Source organism: Haliaeetus leucocephalus, unplaced genomic scaffold (assembly GCF_000737465.1).
Source record: "Haliaeetus leucocephalus isolate CR32 unplaced genomic scaffold, Haliaeetus_leucocephalus-4.0 Scaffold678, whole genome shotgun sequence".
Classification (NCBI taxonomy): domain Eukaryota; kingdom Metazoa; phylum Chordata; class Aves; order Accipitriformes; family Accipitridae; genus Haliaeetus; species Haliaeetus leucocephalus.
In genome coordinates this window covers 5,528,444-5,548,873 of record NW_010973114.1, presented here as the reverse complement: position 1 = coordinate 5,548,873, position 20,430 = coordinate 5,528,444, and positions in this window count along the sequence as shown.

Sequence of the window (20,430 nt, the reverse complement as noted above, 5' to 3'; positions counted from 1 at the left end):
CCAATTAGGATTGCCTTTCTCATGTGGTGGGTTGACAGTGATCAAATAGTTGGGGGTATAACAAAAAAAAAAAATAATGCAGTTTCATTGGGGTGATGGTGATGGTGTGCGATATCACACTCCAAGTAGTGTTTTTTCATTAGGTCCATCTTAGGAAAACGATGAATTAGCTGGGAAGTACTACTGAGAATATTTCATTAGCATTTGCCAGCTCCTTGGGAAAACTTGACCTGCTGGATGTGGCACAGAGTGAAATATTATCCCAGAAAAAAAACCCAGAAGAGTACAACTTTGTATGAGTAAGAGCTATTTCTGTGACTGCCTGCCATGTTGTGGTTTTGCTCAGTGGAAAAAGCCAATGATTTCCAGATCAGATGAATGGCTCTTAGCTCTTCTGTATAGTAGGATGTTACTTTCAAAACTGAGATTGTGTTTTGTGGTGAAACATTAGCTCTCAGATCCATTTGGTTTAGGGGTCTCCTATTTTGAAGGTATGTCCCCTGAGAGGAGAAAAGTTTGGAGGCAAGATGAGATTTGAGAAATTGTGTTCCTCTCTGAGCCTTACCTGTAAGGAAGCCTGTAATGGTTATGTACCGTCAAACGGATCGCTCTTGTTTGGCTAGCACTTGAAATGAACCTATTTCCATGTTACAAAGACACATCCAAGAGCACATGTCAATTTGTCCTGTAGAGAATAAATGGAATAGAATAGCCATGTATAAATATTCTTTTCCTTGTCTGTCTCCCTTCTTCAGACCAATATTTCTGTGTTCATACGGGTAATTCTGGATATCCATTTCTTCAGTTGGCTGTATCTAACCAGAGTAAGCCTGCTTGCTAAAGGATAATGAAAGAAGCTATGTTTTGGGAAGGCTACTGATTTCTTTTGCTTTCACTTGGAAAATATAATTACTACAAAGGATAGTTTTACTAAACGCAGAAGTTACCACTGGGATCTGTGAGGACGTGGTGCCTCTGAACAGAAGCTTCCATCTCTGCAGGAGTGGACGTTAATAAGGAAAGGACTGATCTTTAATGAAGCCTGGTACTTGAAGTAATATGCCACACACATCGTAATTTAGGACCTGATCCACAGAAGTGGGGTATTTGGATAAGCAGTTGGGTGCCTCGTGAATTTACAAACACAATTAAACAGATTAGGTTAGGTTGGTAACTCACTGGAAATATTTGTTGGTTCCTTTTGGCATCTGTCTGCTACTTCGGTCTCCGAGAAACCTGCCTGAATGTGTCTTAATTCTGCATGGTGTTTGAAAGAATTTCTTTTCTTAAGATGAGTTAATTAAGTAGGTTCTCAACTATGCTTTTTTTTTTTTAATCCCAGTGTACTGCTATGTATGAGCACACTACATTTATCCTTTTTATCTACTAAAACCTCATAAGCAACAAAAAAAGTCATTATTAACACATTCATAATGCACACACATAGACAAATCCTGTATAGAAGCACATGCAATGCCGTACGTATGCACATAAAGCAGCAAGTGGTATTCCTCCATCCAGATGTGACTAATTTTAAATTCAGATTGGGGGTGGGGGGGAATCACTGGAAAGATAACTTATCGCGCTACTGAAGATAGCTTTTTTTTTTTTTTTTTTTTTTTTTTCCTCCCCTCACAGTGCTGACTGTGGGTGCACATGAGCTGTAAAAATCAAACTGAAGCAAAATATAGATCTCTTAACGTGAGAATAAGTACAATGCAGTTCTTTAGGGTCCTACAGATTTGTGTTAAGGGTTTCCATATACATTTGCTTTTCTCACTTTCAAGATGACTGGAGAGGGAAAGATCTTTGTTTTGAACTGAAGTAGAAAACCGCAGGGTGAAAGAATGAGATTGTTCTACCTGTGCTAGAGAGGCAACACAGCTTAATACACAGGGACCTGGGTGGAAAGCCAAGAGAGTTGGGGTAGATTAACCCCAGACATACGCGGCCGAGACAGCGAGCGTAATGTGTCTGTATGTCGACCGGACATATACAGCTGTGCTAGTCACCCTGTCGTTCTGGTGGGAAGCAAAGATGCTTTCAGGGTACAACTCAGTTGACCAGCTTTTGATAGCTACTTTAAGAAAAAGTGAATTGCCCCCTATGCTCCACTGATTTTATTGACTAGATCCTCAGTGGCTTTAGAGAGAACCCAGACTCGTTAGCTTAGATGTAGCCATGTACTTATAGGCAGAAAAACATAATGCTGGCTGTATAACTAACTTATTTTTATAATCTTATAGTTTCTTCCATCCTCTGCTTATCCTTTATGTTGTAACTTTGAATTAGGGTTCATCTCTGGCACTATATGAAATACAATAGGACATGATGCTGATTCCAGCTGGGCTTTCTTGGTGTTGCTGAAATGCAAATAACATTTTTATATTTTTTCAAGGAAGCGTAGCAAATATTTTGCACAAATTAGAAAATATCAGATGTTTCCTCAAAGTGAATGCCTAGTATCTGGGACATGTATAAACTACTAAAAGTGCAAAAATGAAAGTAAAGCAAGAACTACACCAATCCCCCCCCAAACCAACCACTTTTCAGGAGAGCCAAATCTACAACCAGTTTTATTCACTTGACCCTTCTGCTTGTAATACGTTGGCAGTGCCTTGATGATGTGACATCACGTCTCTGCCTTCTCGTCCTGTTGTTGGGATGCCTGTGGGTGGGGACACTATGGGAATTTGCTTATCCGTCTTGCTGATACCAACTTGCGTCCTACCATCAGAAGGTTAATGTGTAAAGGAGCTGGCTGGCTCTCAGCTTTATTGAAATTATCGTGGTACTGTAAAACAATGCAGCTGCATTGACTTGCACCAGCTGAGACTCAGTGCTCCAGAATCTTTATGGAACAATTACTGAGAATATATTAATAGCAGATGATTAGGTCTTGTGGAAGGAAAGGGTCTGTAAAACTAATATATCAGCTCATGGCTGTGCTTCCAAAGAAACTGATGACAAATCTTGCTGATAACTGGGATTTGGGGGAAGGGGGTGTCAGTGATGATAGCTGAAAATTGGCAAAAATGCTTTTGGTCACATAATTTTTTTGAAAAATTTCAATATTCCAAGTAAAAAAAAAATCTCTTTAGGTGGAATTAAAGTTCTTTGAGCCCTAGCTCTTAGAATTAATTTTTTAAAATAAAATTTAAGTATATTTTGAAGTGGAAGCATTGCTTTCAAACTGAGGGACCAAAATATTTAGTTTAGACAGTATTTTTCATCAAAACAATTTGTGATAGTTGCATTAACTTGCTGTGCAGTTTGGTTGACCAGCTTGTCTCTCATGAAAGATGTGTTGTGCACAAACATCCTCTGGCTCTTTTCATTTCTTCCGTTTCCAAGCTCATTGTCAATGTCTGCAGATGCCCCTCCTTTTTCTGTCTCTCTTGCCCATTTTCCATTCTCAGATCCTCTTTTGCCAACAAACCACATAAAAGGTTAAAGCTTTTGTCTCTTCAGGTTTTTTTTGGTTTTTTGTTTTTAACTTCCAGCTTCCTTATATCTTCCATCTTTCATAAAGTGCAGCTATTGCTGGGCACAGTGTACTGCTCTGCAGCCAGATCCTTTCCCTAGCACAGCTTTCAGACTTCTCTTTCCACCACACCTCTCTTCCAGCACATTTCCTTTTACATCCCTTGTCCAGACTTCTCTTCAAAGGCCTTTGCCTCTCCTCCAAGCCTCTATCTATGGCCGCAAACCTTGCAACCTCCCACTCCCTTAGGACACCCAACTGTCCTTTGGTTCATCTCATGTTTGAAGTCCTGGCTTACCCTTTCCAAAACATACTTTCACCTCCTGTATTGCAGCATTTTTATGAATCGCTGATTTCACAGGTTGAAGGCAAATGTGGAGAGAAGTGCGATAAAGCGCGGCCATAGGGATCGCACCAATGACTACTCTCCAACCTAGCTGGACACAAGCTAGACCCGGTTTGGAAGCTGTATAGACTCATTAGCATGGGGCTGTCCCCAAGTTAATAAGCCCTAATAAGCTAATATGGCTCCCTGTCTTCTGGACCAAACATAGCTTATGCTGTGCCAAGCTTGGATCCATCTATACCAGCCTATATAAACATATAATTTTATTTTTCTTGAATCTGTCTCAAAAATTCCTCATGTCTCCTGCCTATGCTGTTGGGAGCTTTCCTGGTGGGTTCTGCTACAATGGGCAATCTGTTGTGTGCAGGAGTACAGTTGCTGCCTCTTTCTTGGCTAAGAGTAAGGGAAAAACCAGTTGTTGCACAACAGCTCATCTCTGGTGTGGGTGAGCATTGCAAACGCGCTCGCGGGCTGGAGCCCTGGGTGCAGGATGTCGCTAGCTGTTCGAAAGAATTGGCAGGTGTAGGAGTGATATGGAGGTGCAGCTGAAATTTAATTTCCTCCAGAACTGTTCTCCACAAGCTGTGCAAACTTTCTTTAGCTAAATAAATACACTTAAAGATTTCCCGTTTTCCTAGAAATACTCTTGGTAACAACTGCCTGTGCTTTCACTCCTGGAGCCTTAACAAACAGTCTGCACATTTGCATTTTCTCTAATAGTCTCAGCAGTAAACTTCCTTCCAAAAAGAGGGGAAAAAAGGAAATCTTGTGTTCCCTGAATGCAGAAAGAAATTACACATTCTGTCTCTGTCTCTCGTACATACAGATACACAATTTAGTACTTTACATCTTCAAAGCACTGCTCAAATAGGGACTAAATTGTGTTTGTAAACTCTCGCTTTGGGAGACAAGTTCAAATGGGGCTTAAGTCCCAAATGAAATGTTGATGGTCTCAGTCAAGCTCCTAGTGGACATTTGCCACAAAAGCACAGCATTGTTTGCTTGTATTGATAACAATTAGTATGATTACTCTGTGTTACAGCACAGCCCTGATCAAAGACATATTGTACGATGCACTGGGCATAAACAGAATAAAAGACTGGCCTGCCTCAAAATGTGAACAGGAAAAAAAAAAAAAAAAGGAGAAATAATATGTTCTTTCTGTTTTGCAGCGGAGGAACCAAGGGCTGCAGTCCACAAATACAGTTAAACTGATGCTTACTACTGTCCCGGTTTATTACCTATTTTGCTAAATCCAAGGTAAAATTACAAAGTGGTGTGACCATGGTCACGGGGGGAGTCTATGTCAAAGCCAGGAACAGAACCTAGCTCTCACGAGCCCATAGAAATTGTGTTAACTGGAAGGTTACCCTTCCTCTCCAAATGGAGTTTAATGAATATAACACACTTCAATAGGTGTATTCATAAGAAGTTACCCATTATGGATGTAATGCATGAGTTTTTCTCTCTTGGAAATAGGTTACTCTTACTGGCCATTTCCTGGTCAGGTTTTGATGAGTCCCTTTCAGGCACAGTTCCCATTGAAATAGGTTTGCCTGAATGAGGACTTAAGGAACAACTGAATAAAGACCTCTATAATTGCTCTATAATGATTAAATGGTTCCCATGAGCAAGGCAGTTCAGAAAGACGTGCTTTCACTTAGCAACATTCGCGCTGCCAAAATGAAATAGCCACATCTACTGCAGGCAGAACTTAATTCATTATTGTTGCTGCTGTTATTGTGGCAGGCTAGAGACTGGACAGGATCAGGCCAGGAGAGTGGTAGGCCCTGTACAAGCACACTGTACATGGCACTCTAAGTCCACGCGGTCTTGGGGTTCTTGGTCTGCTCCCCTGTGTGCTGGTGATGTGCCCATTGGGAACAGTTTCCTTACTTTGCCTTATTTTTGTCCCACTTGTTCTGCTTTTGAAATGATATTTGGGTACAGATGTCAGCGATGCAGTTTAAAGGCAACGTTTCTTCAGAAGGATTGGACTGGAGATGAGATGGATATATAAACTTTATTTTGAGGTGAGATGCAAACCATTCCTACAGGAGTGACCGGTTCTTCAGGTCCCATAAGTTTAGCCAACAAAAAAGCCATTTTATTTCCCCACACTCTCAGGGTGTTTTTTCATTTTATTTTTTTTTTAATCTACATACTATGGCTTAAGAGCAAGGACAAGCATTGTATTGAACTCTTTGGTACTGAAAAGGGAGGAGCAGGATAGCCCCTTAGGGTTGATCAAAAACCCACCCCAGAAAGTCTTGCCCTTCGGACCTGTGGATGCTAGATCTGGTCCTAGGAGCACTGTGGAATGGGAGTGGAAGGCAGGAGATGGTGGGTGATGGACTGTTACAAAGCAGCAAGAGGACGCCACAGGAACTGGGCAATCTTCTTGGAGCTCCTGAGAGCATCCTCTCATTGTGCACGCACCTTCCCCAAGACTTTTGAGGCTGTTTGTTGAAAGGCTGGATGTTTCCTCAGCTGGTTTTGAAATGCTCAGCCCCACTTTGGACACACAGGTCACCCGGTGAATGCTTGCAGCCCAGAGGTAGAAATGGTAATGCTCCAAGACAAACCATCTTTAGAGATTTCCCTTGAAACTGTGGCTGTCAAATAATGGAGTTGAATCTCTTGAAAATGAGGAGCTCATAAAAATAAGCTATGCATTGTCAGCTGTAAAGAGGGAAGAGCGTTTTGTTCCTCAGGGCCATATTCTAATCTCAGATGCACAGTGTGCATTACCATATAGCTTAAAAAAGCAGATATTTCTAAGATGATATGTGGAGTTGTGTGCAAACCTCTCAAAGAAACCAGTATCCTTTAGTTTTTCATGCATTCAAACATACCTGGCAATGACATGGGCCCCTCATAGAGCATCTTTGGTTAACGGGTAAAAGAGAGGATGGAAAAACCAAAGAGGAGTGTAGAAGAAGCAGCAGAATATGCCAGAATTGGAGCTGGAAGCTTGCAAGCAGCCTTTCACTTCTGAGAAGGACGTGTGGCTGCAGCGTGGTAGGTTGTGTATCTCATGATAATACAAGAAGACATCACTGGAACGTAAGACTAGAGAGTGTATTGAGTCTTACAGTGTTACTGAGACAGTAAGGGAAGTTAATACATTTTAAGAGACTGTGGGTTTTGTTTGTTTATTTGTTTTGGGTTGCTTTTTGTTGTGGTTGTTCTTGGTAGTCTTAGCTTGCAACATGAACAGATCATTTGGGCCATTCAAGCCAGAACTAATTGGTGTCAACAGCTAACTGGTGTCTGACCTCTGTCTAGCTGCTGGGAAACAGCTGCCAGCATCGCAAAACCACCCTGACAGCAGGTGGTGGTGAGTAATCGCAGAAAGATGGGGCCAGAAGCAATCTCAGGAGATCATATAATCAATGAACAGGTGTCTCTTCTGCCCCTGCAGGCTGAATGTCAAAGTCTTCACATGTAAAGAGTCCCAACAGGCGTACCTCGTGCCTTTGGGAGCTCGCGGGGTGCGGGTTTTAAGAGGGGTAGGTAGCAATGACTCCCCTGGGTGCCATGCTGCAAGATGGGGCTGGGCTAGGCAGGGTTGGGGTGCAGTGATGCTTGGCAGCCTGGTCAGCAGCCCTTGCTAGCTTTTCTCCAGAAACTGCAGAGTGGGACTGCCAAGCAGCCCTTGTGCTGGCACAGGTCTGGCTGGCAGCCGTGGGATGCCGTCTTCCAGGGGAGCTGCACTCGAGCTGGGTGAGAGCCAAACGGCTGCCCCTGGAAGCTGGAACATCTACTGCTAACAGCTAGTTTTGCAATAGTTAATAAGCGTCCAGCTTAACTGAGGGTGCTTGCCATCATATGGTAGCGTTTCTTGTCTAGGACAACACTTGCAAAACATTGTATGGGTCTACATAAAGATTGTGAGATATCTCACCCAACAGGATGGGGAAAGCTTAAGCCAGGGTGCAGCACCCTAATTTTCCTGTGCCTGGGTGGTCAGATGTGGCTTTGTGCACCTGCGAGCTGCTTGCCTCAGTTTCACACTGCATCTTGGGTTACAGGGCTGGTGTCTGAGATGGGAATGGCCCAGTGAACGCTTTGCAGGTCAGCACCTGATTTAAAGGGGTGCAGAATCCTCGTGCAGCAGCAGAACACTCTCCCTGTTTTATGTTAACCCCATATCAGCTTTCCCTTGGATTTTGGCAATCGCCCTTGGGTGGAACAGGAACCAAGCACAGATAGAGCACAGTGGTGGCAGCTCCAGGTTTGTATCTGAAAGGAAGCTTGCATTTCTTGGGTAACCAAAGTGGGGGGGAAAAAACTCCATTCCATGTTGCGCAGGAGCTGTAATAGAGCACTGTCATCCTGATGGCATGTTGAAGGGGTTGAGATTTTAGGGTATTTCCTTTGCATGTTTTTCTTATCCCCAACATCAGTTCCCATGACCATGTGTTGGGCCTTAGCCAGCTTCTTTGTCTTTCATCTAGGAGCTTTTCTTTTACGGGCATTGGGACAGCTGGGGGAGAGAAGACAATTCTGGCTGTGATGGGGAAGTTTCACAGTTTGGCAGGCACCAAAGTCAAATAACACCTCTGAGCCTCGCTCCTGGAGTTCTCACACAACCTGGTAGTAAAAAGAAGACACGAGTTCGCCTTGTGCATCCTCGAAGAGACAGAACAGATGCTAGTTATGACCCTCCGGGATCCATCTGAGAAGAAGAAGCAAAGCCAACTTCATGACTCTGTTTATCTCCGCCAGGCCTGTAAGATGAATTCAGTCATGCCAGTGTCAAAAATTGCTGTCAGGTCTAGGAGATGAATATGGATATTTGTCATCTCCAGAGCTAGAAGCTCTGCTTGCCCCAGCAGAATCATTCCTGTGCCAGTCAAGGATCCAGTGCAGCGTACCTGGTCTTTGGGAAGGGGATGCCGCCATAGATTTGTCTCCTGACACCACTCAAACTTTTTCCCTGCCTGCAAGGTTAGACTAGCATAACCTTCAGTAAAATGGATCACAAGGCGATGGCTTCTCAGACACTGGCTTAACTACCGCGTGGCTTGAGGAAACCTGTCTAATAATCTCTTAGAGAGATATTGACCTCCATGGCCAGCAGTGACCTTCTGTTGTGCTATTCTCCAGCCAAAACTGGTGCAGCTTTGACCTTCAGATCCTTTCCAAACAAGTTCAAGGAAAATAAGGAAGAAAACCAACAACAGACTAGGTTTTGATGGGAGCTAGGGCTCTGCTCTTCACTAAGCATTCAAGCAGCTCTCCAAAGTCTTAACTGTGCTTTTCTATGGCTAAACGAAGCCGTGACAATGAATTTACAACAGTTACACTCTGCCAGGCCCTGACCCAGCAAAGTACTTAGACGAGCGTAACTTCAAGACCATTGAGCGCAATGCAATCACTCGCACGCTTAGGCTTGAGCACACCTGTAGTACCTTGCTGGAGGTGGGCTAGTGCTCAGCACCCAGACTCCAAGGCAGGCCTTGCTCAGGAAGGGGCTCAAATAATAGGAAAATAATGACCAAAAAGCTGCCTGTTTGTTGCAGCCTCTCTGGAAACGCGGGAGGTGGGTTTGGGGAGCAAGGACAAAATGAAAGTGACAGAACAATAAGCTATTTCAAGCACCTGAGAATATATTTTGAGCAAGAGAAAGGTAAAAAAAAAAAAGAGACAGTGAAATTTCTGAAGCAGCACTTGAGTGCATTTTTTTCTACTGCTGGTTGATGTATCACCTTTCTTATTGAATTTTTTTTTTTCTTTGCACTGAAAATATACATTATCTTCCAATCCTTCTTCAGTGAAGTGAATCTAAAATGAAAACAAACCACACATTTGGCCAACCCTGCCTTAAAATTACACATCAAGAACATTTCCAGTGACAAATACTTTCAAGGCAAACAAACTGAAGAGAAATTAAAAAATCTCTGTGGGGCATAAATATGTAATTACACTCACACAGGGAGCATTTTATCAGGTAAACCATCCTACTTTGTTAATTGAAATGCTGCAGCACAAGGTTTTTTGACAAAGGGGCTGAATATGCATGCATATTTCTCACTGCTGCTGCTCCATTTCTCCCTCTCCTCCCCCTGTGTGCTCCAGCGATGGGGTAGTGATCACTCCTGCTTTCTTTGTTCAAATATCCTCGTTTCTACCACTGCCACTTAATTCTGGCAGGGAAAGTTTTCCTTTCACTGGAGGCACAGGTTTGTGGGGGGTTTTGTTGATTTGAAAAAAACCCAAGCTCCAGAAACTAAGCCTTTTTCTTAAATTAAATTCTCCAGAAACAATAAAACCTTGAGAATTAAAAAAGAAAGCAGAAAGAATAAAAAGAACTGCAGGAAGTAGGTGCAGCTGTGTTGACCAAATCCCACTAAAACAATTTTACCAGGGTGAAGATGAGTTATGAGAGTCGATGGGAGCAAGGCTGAAGTTTGGGACTGAAGAGATTTGAGGTCCAGATACCAAGCCTTTGTTATAGAAGCATTTGTCAGTATTTAGTGGCCATGGGCAACACTCAGTGAAATATTTACGCCATGATCACTTCCAAGAAGAATGGCTGCTGGCAGGCTATTTAATTGTCTAAATGCAAGCTGCAATGCCAGCTGTGGTTTTGCTCACCCATCTGCGATGGCTCTGCCATGCCAGTTCTCCTGCTCTGAGAAGGAAGCAGGGCATAACCTTCCCGGGAAGGAGGAGTACAGGCTAGTCCCATACACGGACCAACTGCTAACGCTTGCTCAGCAGTGGTGACCTAGTGTGGCAACAGCTAGGCAGTGAGGAGACATAGTGCTCAGCCTTCCTCTAGAGCAGAATGGGATGCCGACATCTTTTCTCCCTGCAGGTGAATGGAGAATAATATGTTGTTCTTCTCTTTCACGACCTATTGCCTCATTTAGTCTTTCCCTTGTATTTTCTCTCCCTCTAATATGCAGAACAGAAAGTGCTCCAGTTGTACAGCCTTTAGCCATCATCATGTGGGGAAACTCAAAAAGGTTTCAATGCTTTTCTTAATGAGTTTTGTATGTTCCATAGTCCCTTTTCTCCTCATGCCCATCTCTGCTTTTCTGCATATATCTTTCTCTTTCACTGTCCCCTTTGTAATGTCCCACAAGTATAATGTTGACTCCATTTCCAGCAATTTTTCCAGGCTCTGCTGTTTGTTGTGAACAAAAGATCCACCTGAGCAATAGAGGGGCTGACGTTTCCAGAGAAGGAGGGCTTTACCATACCATGTACTTCTCTAGGTAAGTCATGTCAAAAGCATGTAGACATGTAACCCCCTGGAAATCATTCTAAAATGGCCAAAATAAGTTTGAATGATCTCTTAGTGCATCTCCGCTTCCTTCGTCTGGCTTTACAACATGATAATAACAGCGTGTCCTCTCACGGGAGTGATGTGATTGAATAGCTAAGGAATGTGAATTATTTAGAAACTAAACCACTGTGGTTAAAGACCAAAAAGTTGCCAGGATTCAGAAGACATGGTCTCCTTTTCATGTAACCTTGCCACGCAACATAACCCTTCCCCATGATTTAAGTGGATCTGAGGCTAAGATATGTCAGAAAAAAGGCTGAAGAATGAGCCAAGAGCTATTTGTGTGACCAGACCTTTCTTCCATGTCTCAGGTGGGTCATGCCCAGGTTAAGAAACAAGTCAGCCCCACAGATTCTATTCCTGAATGGTTTTAACTGTCGAGTCAGTGAATGATACAGGTACATGCTGTGATTCTTTGCAAAAGAAATCAGGTTCAGGGAAGGAAGATTTGCATCCAATTCACACACCAAAATGGAGTCAGGGATGCAGCTGGAGCCTTTGTCTGAACAAAGCTGGAAACATCCCTGGGTCACACAGTTTATATGTGGTGTGGTGCAGTGCAATCCTACCAAGCTATAATGTTGGAAGTAGGAAGGAACTCAAGCTGAGCTCTGCCTTTGTTACTCAAATATAATATTGCAGGCTCTCAAAATCAGAGGGTGCTGTTGTGGAGGTACTGTACAGGTACAGAACAAAAAGTTTATGCCTGCCCCAAGGAGCCGATAACCTCGGTATAGAAGGAGAGTGGAGGAGGGAACATTGTAGAGAGGTGGAAACAAGAAGTTTGTTAGTGTTGGCTGACACGGTTGACATCAGTTACACTGATCCAGCAGTCTGACAGCTGCCAAACCATTTGGACCTACCAGAGCACAGAGGGGAGATTTGAGAAGGATGGTGAGATATAGGATGCACGTGAAGAACGTCCTCACAGGCATGAGAGGCAGCTTGGAAGAAAGCACGTGTGGAACTGTAATGGGTAGGCGATAAGGCAGGAGTCAGGTCTGTAGAGGAATTATTGTTGGTAGCAGCAGAGAGATGGTAGGTTGTGTTAGAAGGGGCTGGGAAGGGTCTTGGAGGGTAAAAAGCAGTAGCTTGTTCCCAACGGCTAGGAAACGCTGATGGTGGCTCCCTCAACCTCAAGTTCACTTAGGTGAACTCTCTCCTGGTGCTAGGTACTGGGGGAGGACAGCCCCTTCCGACACGACGCACAGGAAGGTGGCTGGGTGGATGGGGGAGCAGTTGCCTGAGCTGTGGGAAGGACCAGGGCTTTGAAGTCCTCTCTAACCCCTTTCTGGAAGGAAGCTCCAGCCGCTGGGCTGTGTTCTGAGTTTAGCCTCTCTCTGTCTTTGCCACAGAAACTGTTCTGCTTTATATAAATATTTAAATATTCCTTCGCATCTGGCAAATTAGTACCTTCAACAGGCAAGCAAGAACTGTTTTCTCTCTGACTCTGAATTTTGAATAATTTTACACAAGGAGGATCAGGTTCAGTACAGGACGTGCAAGAAATCTGGGGTGGTATATCAACATTTTAACCACTAGAATGTCCTTTCTCTTTTATTTTTGATTCAGTAGAGCCTCCCTGTTTCCTCTCTAGAAGAATCCAGTGTGAGAATCCAGCTAGTGCTTTGCAGCACCTGGATGGGCAGGTAAGTGCCCAGCAGCTGAAATTCAGGTACTATGAAGACTTTTCTGGTGGAAACTGGAGCACCCAGAGAATTTAATTGTCTCAAGAGTTAAGCACCAACCTGGCAGGGCTTTTAATCTAGACATCCAAGTCCACTTGTGGTTCTAGATTTTGGGACACCAGGTATTTTATCCTTGGCCTGTTTCATTAGACAAACACTTCTGGCAATAGGATATTTGCCAGACTTTTCAATGTCCTTGGCTGGTTTGTGTCCCTCCTGAGTCACATTCACAGGGATACTTGCCCATCTTTTTTCTTACCTTTCTTTGTCTTTTGAGCTGTATGGTGGATGTTTGCTCAATAAACAATGTTTGAAGTCAGTTGTCTCCAGGTATCTGTGTTGACTGAAACCACTGTACTGTGGCAGAGAGTGCAAACAGAGCAGCTTAGTAGATACTGTTATGGTTCACGTGAAGCCCTCAAACACGGCTGATGAGGATTTCCTTAGTGACAGATCAGCGGGTGCTTGAAGGAGTTTGACGCTGCATGATTTTTCTATTTTATTACTGTTATTTTCCTAAAATACAGTATTGACTTACTTGAGTTTATATAAAATGCAAAGAAGGCATCTTGCATCAGTTTGGCTGGAAAGCTGGTTATTCAACTCTAATTGTCCACACAGTATTTTCCCAGAAACACCTTTCTCAGACATTTCAGTACCTCTTAGAAGATCTGCAAAACGGAGCAGCCCTTCAGACAGCCACAGCACCCAGTGCTGAATTGTCAGGGATGGGGATGCAGGGGCAAAGTCTTATTGAAAAGTGATGATATGATACTGTGGTTTTGTTTATCATTTAAAAAACAACTTGGGAGCATGCTGAAAATTGGAACACTAACTTCAGCCTGTGGTCTTGCCATGACAACATCAGACTGGTTAGCCAGAGATTTCCAAAGGTTTTGACTGATACTTTTTCCTTGCATTTTAGTAAAAATATTATGCTCTTGCATTTCCTGCTTGGGCTTTTTGTTATTTCTAATGGGTGAATCTGTATCTATTTCAATGCCTGCCTTTTCTTCCTTATAATGTTAATTAATAAATTCAGGCTGGTTTTGCTGAGAGCTGTAACACTTGCTAGTGCTGGTGGGTAGGGCATTCCATTAATCCAAACTGTGATGCCAACTAGAAGTCCACCTGCCTGTGGTCCTTTAAAATCCCTCAGTGATTTTGTAAACCAGATGATGAGACCAGGAAAGTGTTTGCCAAACTCAGATTTAGTCTGTGGTGCAGTTGTAGTACCGGTTGGATCATATTATTTCCTGGTAAGGCTGCCCTGTCCCTTCTGTAAAATGACAGGAGCGCCTCAGAAAATGGAAAACTAATTTCCCACCTTTTTTTGAAATAGTGAAATTCCTTCTATAAGACATTGTCTTGCCGTTTCAATGAGTTATTTTAGCTTTCTTCTTCTGTTTCGTTTGCATTTGTCACCAAACCAGGCCGCTCGGTTATCTTCTTTTTTACCGCCTTAAGAGTATGCTGCAGTCCAGAAGTGGACAGGGGCAACAAGAGATGGGAGGGTTACATTGTGAAGCAGGCTGCAGGGCAGAATTCCTGTTAGCTGGGCTCCATGGACAAGGTCACAGGCTTGGTAGTGGGCAGAAAGAGGGAGTCCTGCCTGTGGAGTCATGCTGTACAAACACGTGAGGAATAGTTACAGCTGTTGGGGAGCAGAAGGAAAAAGGCATTTGCGTGAGCGTCATACTGGGCTGGTTGGATAAAAACCCCATTTCTTCTCCTCTCCAGATTCAGTATAGGTATTTCTTGAGTAGAAGTCTAGAGCTAAAGAAATCTTCAGTCAGTTTGCTGGCCTGCATTGTCCAACCCTTGGTTTTAGTTGAACCATCACATGTATCTTAAAATATTTTTCACAGGTTTTCCTGAGCCTGAATTGCTTGGGAGTAAACAGTGGTGATTCTTAAAGAAATTGCATATATTAATTTTCTTTGAACCTGCTGGCCCTATTTTGACTGCATAAGCATTTGCAAAGCTTTGCTGGCATACATTAGCTCTTGTTCAATAACTCATGAGCAGGTACTCAGACAGGTTTGTAGTGAAAAGCCAGGCAGCAGACTGTGCTTGGAAGAGTAACCTTTCCAACCATGTTACTCTCAAACAAGGCTTTGACAGTTCCATCCGATGGACTTCACCTCTCATGAACATCGACCACCCCATATAAACCCTGGCTGTCACCTTGATGTTATCTAAATGCACCTGGAGTAGAACAGAATACATGGCATGTGAATGGGCCTGAAGGATGCTGGAGGGCTCAGGTGTTCAGCTCTGGTATATCTTGGTGTGGGTTGTGTCTTCAGCTTGGTTAGAAGAGCTGGTCAACCCAGCAGCACGGCGTGTGCTCTACACATCTCAAGAATGCTGTTACACAGTGTTGCTTTGCTTCCTGATCTTGTAGACAAACTTTTTTTCTGAACAATGCAGATAGTAACTTTGAAGGGAAACCTGACCCTCAGCCCCCCTCATAAACAAATCCAGCTTCACTTGAAAACCCACACATTTTCTTGGCCTTGCAGCATCTGTCAAAGAGCTGCTTTAGCACCTTAGCGCTTGGGAGCTGTAACTTAACTTCCCCCCTGAATCTATTTGGCTTCTCCTGGTATATTCTTCTGCTAATGCCAGTTTTCTGTCTAAGTAGGCTTCTTTGCTTTGTTGTGATTACTTCCCTGCCATGTTTCTACAGGGAAAGCTGAATGGTTTTGCATCTTGTCTTGGAAGCTTGAAACTCCCATCTCCCTGACTCACTCTTCTCTGTACTCGTTGACATGGGAGAATGTCTCCTGAATGAGGCACCCTGCTCTACCAGAGTCCTGGAGAGGGTCAGTGACACTTCCCCAGCTCCGTTGGCTATATCTGGCTGGATATACCTTAGGACTGCACTTGGCTTTTCCACTGCCACAGGTTGCTGGGGTCCTGTAGGCACCCTGGTAATAGCATGTGCCAGTTTCATGTGTCCGTTTTTTGTCAGCTAAAGGGCCTTTCTTAAAGTGGGCTTTCTTAAACTACTTTTACATCTGTGACTCCTGAGACTGTCCTCATGTTTCCACAGTTTTTCTGCTTCTCCTAGATGCCTCTCAACCTCATATCTTCAGCAAACTAAGTTTGTATCTTCCCATATTTCTCCCTCCTTTGAAGACATACCTTTCCATTTGTCTTTACACTCAGATAAACATTTGTTGCTTCATTTCACTTGGGCTCCTTTGCCTGGGCAAAACCTAGAGTCTCTCCATGAGGCTGGTTAATGTGATGTGTCGGTGCAAAGAAGTGTCCTTGCTTGGCCATCTCTACAAGGACTTGCCTGCCTGAGCTCTGCAATTATGTGATTTTAATTGGCTTTTAATTTGGGAAGATTATATAATATACTTAAATGAAAACCACAGAGGTGTTGTTAATATGTAGGTTAGAAATTGCAAACAAAATGATAAGTGACTGAATTGCTTCTGAGCTCATACAGGCAAATTCACTTTTACTTTCCCATGTACTTAATGTGAAATATACCAGAAAGTCCATAATTAGAAAATTATAAGGATTTAAAACCTATATTGCAAAAATACATTTCTGTGGCTCTGGAGGTTGCAAACATGCTTTCCATGTAGAGCTGTATGTTGCATTTATGCTGATTTAATCATTCATTACACATTAGTAAGAGGCCAATTATGCTGTTCAAGAATAAGATGTTTTACGAGAAAATGACAAAAAGATACATGTAATCATTGAAATGCCAGTTTACAATCAGATAGGATGGGAAATAATCCCTTTAGCAAGCTTAAGCTTTTACATATTAATGGCAACATTGGGGAGAGTGGAAAGAGGGCTTTAACAGCCTTGCGGCCTTCCGGCCCTAATCAGAAAGTGAGTGCTTACGATGCTCCGGACAAAGATTTAATGCACTGTTTTATTCTGTGGCAGAGATACCATGAGACGTGCTCTTTAATTGCCCTAGCTGTAGTTTAGCAAGTGTGTGTCGACATATATAAACATAGAAAAAATAGGGGCTAGAAACATTATTCTGACTCTTCAGAGAGGTGAGATGTTCTGGGCAGAGAAGAGAGTCAAGATCTGCTGGGACATTTCCATACTTATATTTCTGAAGGCCCATGCCAATCAATCACTTTGTGGAAAAGAGAGGACGACAGAGGGAGGACATATTGGTAGAATCACACCTGTGAAATCATGGCTGCTGTAGAAGCAGGGAGGGACAGAAACTCATTTTTCCACCTCTCTTCCAATACAAGACTTAGGGACACCATACAGAACTCTTGGGTCATAGGTGCAAAATAAACAGAAAGAAGCGGTTCTTTGCACAAAGCGTTGTGAAGCGGTGGAACTCCTTGCCGCGGGATCTGGTGGATGCTCTAAGTTCACATAAGTTCAAAAAGCAAGCAGATAAATTCATGGAAAGAAAGTTGTTTGGGAGCTATTAAGCACCGTCTTCCTCTTGCTCTGGAAGTTTCTCAGCTGCAAATTTTTACACACTGGGAAAATGTGCTATGGAAACATCAGTCTGGCTCATAAACCTACCCTTAGCCATTTGCTTTCTGTGGCTCTTGGAGGCAGGATGATGAGTCAAATGGACCTTTCAGCTGAACCAGCACGGTCGTTCTTATGTTTTCATATGTGTGTGTATGTGTATATACATCAGTAAAAGTTATTTTTAAAAAATCTCTTTTTGTGACCTTGCACAGACTCCCGTGAGAAAATCATTCAGCATTGTTTCTCTCACATATAACGTGCACCAGAAAGAAGACAACATTCAGCACACAAGGACTGCACTGCTGAAAGAACTGATGCTGCTTCGGTGTGTATGAGATCAGAAAACAGAAAAGGTTACACCAGGCCAAAAAACTACAGAGGTAAGCTAAAAAAGAAGAAAACAAGACAATTGTTAATTTTAATGTTCCATGAACTCTACTCCAAAGTGACTCACCTTTGAATCTCTCTGGGTACTTTCTGTGTCTGAAAAACCTCACAGTTTCCAGGTTTCCTCCGGGATCTGAGCTCTCCTGACTTTTTCTCTAAGCACATTTGGACTGAGGGCTGAGTAGGATTGGGCAAAGAAAATCTATCGTGATCTGAGAAAACACTCAATCTTTATGAAAAATCCAGGACAGGAAGAGCAAAGGTATGGGGACTTGTTTGCAATGAAGAAAATGAATGTGGGACCGAGAGGTCCTGGGGCAAGAACAGAAAAAACAGGGAAGACCCAGGTGAGCAGAAGATGTGTTCCAGATAAACTTCAGCAAAGCATCACTCCAGCTTCCCAGGGCCATGCCAAGCATTGATGTTCTCCGGCTGCTTTACCGGCTCGTACATCTGGCTGCCCAAAGACACAGCCCCCTTTTCCCAAATCCAGTTGGTCAGCTGTCCCCGTTGCCATGCCGGCCTCTGGGCAACGGACCCGAGCAATGCTGTTGAGAGGGAGAAAAATGTATTCCAGCGATAATATTGAAGGGTTACAGCTGCCAAACACACTGTGTCTGTGGAAACACCTGTTGAGTAGCTGTTGCAGTGGGAAGAGCAAGATGAAGAAAGACAGCTGTAAAAGTGCCAGCAGCAGTAGGAAGCTCTACCAAGACTGCTTTGTGCCAGTTAGAGATGTGCCAAATTATTTGGCTGCATTTCAAATATCTGGGTGTCCACTACATTTGCCAGCTCGCGCTCCCAGGGAATACTTCAGCATTAACACCACTACTGCCATGTTCCCGCTGCTCTTCCACTTTAATTTCAGCCTTTACATTTCTGTATTTCTTTTATTCCTGGTTCCTTCTCGTGCAAAAGAAAGCCCAGTATTGCAGTGCAGAGCCCTGCAAAATATGGGCTGGGATCTGCAGCTGGTAGGAAGACAAAGCATCACTGTAAAGGTTTTTGGCAATTGGCTTGTGAGATCTGCTGGGTTATTATTTTATGCCTCTCCTGTTGTTGTTGTTGGGGGATTTTTTCCCAGAGAATAATAATTTTATCTTTTACAAACAGTTAGCTAACCTGCACACTTCTTCTGCTTGTCCATCTAGAAATCCTTGGAACTGCAGAGCTCAGCTTTGGGAAGTTTACAATGGGAAAGGAGCTGAAATTTGAAAGTTTAGGTGGGCTAGATGGGTGGTAAGGTGGAAATAAAATAGCAGAATGCTATAGGGAAATATTTCCAAATGCTTTGTACCTATTCTGGAGGACTTATGTGTCATCCATAGCACTGGTGATACCCAATGAGGAATGAGAGAGCTCACAGCTGAAAAGCGAATTTCTCTTTTCAAAGACAATCTTTCATGAATTTAAAGTGCTGTCTACAGAAACAAGAAATGGAGAGAAGATGGAGTTGTAGAGTAATGAGAATCTGTTTTAGATACTTTTCCTCCTAAAGTCCCCAAAAGGTGTAGGTTCATGTCCTGGACCATACCCTCTCAGTTCTTCCTGACTTTCCTTAAGCCTGTCTGTATCGCCAAAGCCCTGTAAAAAGGCCGCAGTGTAAATCCATCACTTCTCCACAATAAGACTTAGAGGTATGCCCAAAGTTAAGTTTGTCTTTTTAGGAATTTTGAAAGCTAAAATGAGCAACTAAATCTCAAAGAATTAAATGGCTGATGAAATAATTCCTCTAACTCTCCCAGCTTCTCACCTTGCCCCAGTTTGAATACCAGACAAGCCAAGAGACACCTGAATTACAGTGCACTGCTCTACCTATACTGCTGCAGCAGTTTCATTGATTTTCTGTTTGACACAATTGTCTGTTGTCATGGTTTTTTCCAAAATCCTAAGGATGATCAAAAACTCCCCTGGACCAAGCAACTAATACTTTTCTCAAGGAGCTTTTTTTTTCTTCCCCGGAAGATTTTTCTGTTAAGTGTTTGTGGGAAAAATTCATTTTCTTCTGTCTATTTATGCAGATTTCCAAGATATCCTTATCCATGACAGCTGATTAGCCTTGGAGGTGGTATTTCTCTGTGAGGTATCATTGCTTTGCTGGTTGCAGACAGAGATGGAAAGGTCTGAGCTCCCAACAAACAGAACTGTAGTGTCCTACCCATTTTGTGTGCCTTCCTTCACCAGGTGGTAAGCCTTCTGGGGCAGAGATTCACTTCTGTTGTTTATTTTTTTAGAAAAATAGGGTCCTGTTTAAGCTGGGGTCTCTGGGCCTGACTGTAATGCACATAACTGTGACTAAACCAAAAATCTTTCACACACCTTCCCTCACAACAGGACCCTTCTTGAGAATAAAGCTCATTTATTAAAGACAGACAAATCTGTGCTTTTTGAATGAGAAAAAAATGTCACACGGTACAAAGTGGCAGAAGACCAGCTATGTCCAGGACAATTTATTTTCCCTTTTGAGCTAACTTTCCAAACACCCTTTGCTCTAATCACCCTTTTCTTTTGCCAAGCACCAGTCAACCTGCTCTTCTTCTGGATTGTTTAGGCCAGGATTAGTATCCATATGCCTGACTTATTCTGATTTTACCTGCAGGTGCAGGTCAAAGAGCCAGCAGTTGTACTTCAATAGGGCTTGCAAGGCTCCTTGCTTAATCTTTGCTCCAAGACTGTTTTACAGAAATTGTTTTACAGATTGTTTTACAGAAATTCCTGCTGCTCTGTTCCTGTCTCTGTGCTA